The 813-nt window shown below is 71.5% G+C and overlaps 1 pseudogene; it reads left to right on the forward strand.

The window, feature by feature from the left end:
* The window catches only part of LOC102388440, an 18,923-nt pseudogene that overhangs the window by 10,602 nt on the left and 7,508 nt on the right, over positions 1-813 (forward strand).

The following is an 813-nucleotide window of genomic DNA, read 5'->3' on the forward strand; positions in this document are numbered from 1 at the left end:
CTGCCCACGGAGGACCTGCTGTTCACGGGCAAGGACTGTGGGAACAAGGTGGTGGACAAGGGGGAGCCGTGCGACTGTGGGCTCCCGGAGGAGTGCCGCGGGGACCCGTGCTGCGAGGTCGGCTGCAAGCTGAAGCCCAGGGCGGCCTGCGCCGGGGGGCTGTGCTGCCGCGGGTGTCAGGTAAGGGGGTGGTCTCTGGAGGGTGCCAGGGAGGGAGGGAGGTGGGCTGGGAGTCTCTGCAGGACAGGACGGTGCCACGAGGCTGGGTGGGGGCGCTACGCGGGGGAAGGGGCAGCACGGAGACGAGGCGGAGGGAGGCAGGCTTGGCTCCGGGGGGGAGGCAGAGGCCCCTGGGGCCTGCAGGCGGGGGGGGGTAGCAGAGCCCTTGGGCACTGGAAAGGCTGCGTGCGCCAACGGGAGGAAGGGCTCTGGCGGCCTGGCGCTCCCCGCAGCTCCTGCGCCAGGGCACGGTGTGCCGAGAGAGCAGCGACAAGTGTGATGTGGCTGAGTACTGCGAGGGGAACTCGACGCGCTGCCCGGAGGATGTGCACCTGCCGGATGGGGCGCCTTGTGGCGAGGGCAGCCCCTGCCACCGTGGTTCCTGCTTCGACAAGGACATGCTCTGCGTGCGCATCTTTGGCAGGGGTAGGAGTGCAGCCGGGCCGAGGTGGAGGGGTGGCGCGTGGCCGGGTGGCCCGGGCCTGTTGGGCAGCAGGCCTGGCGGCGACGGGGCAAGACCTAGCGATACGTAAGATGGGCAGCTGGGGCGGGAGCGGAGCTGGGGGTTGGCTGAGCCGCAGAGAGGCTGGCGGG

Source organism: Alligator sinensis, unplaced genomic scaffold (genome assembly GCF_000455745.1).
Source record: "Alligator sinensis unplaced genomic scaffold, ASM45574v1 scaffold98_1, whole genome shotgun sequence".
Taxonomy (NCBI): domain Eukaryota; kingdom Metazoa; phylum Chordata; order Crocodylia; family Alligatoridae; genus Alligator; species Alligator sinensis.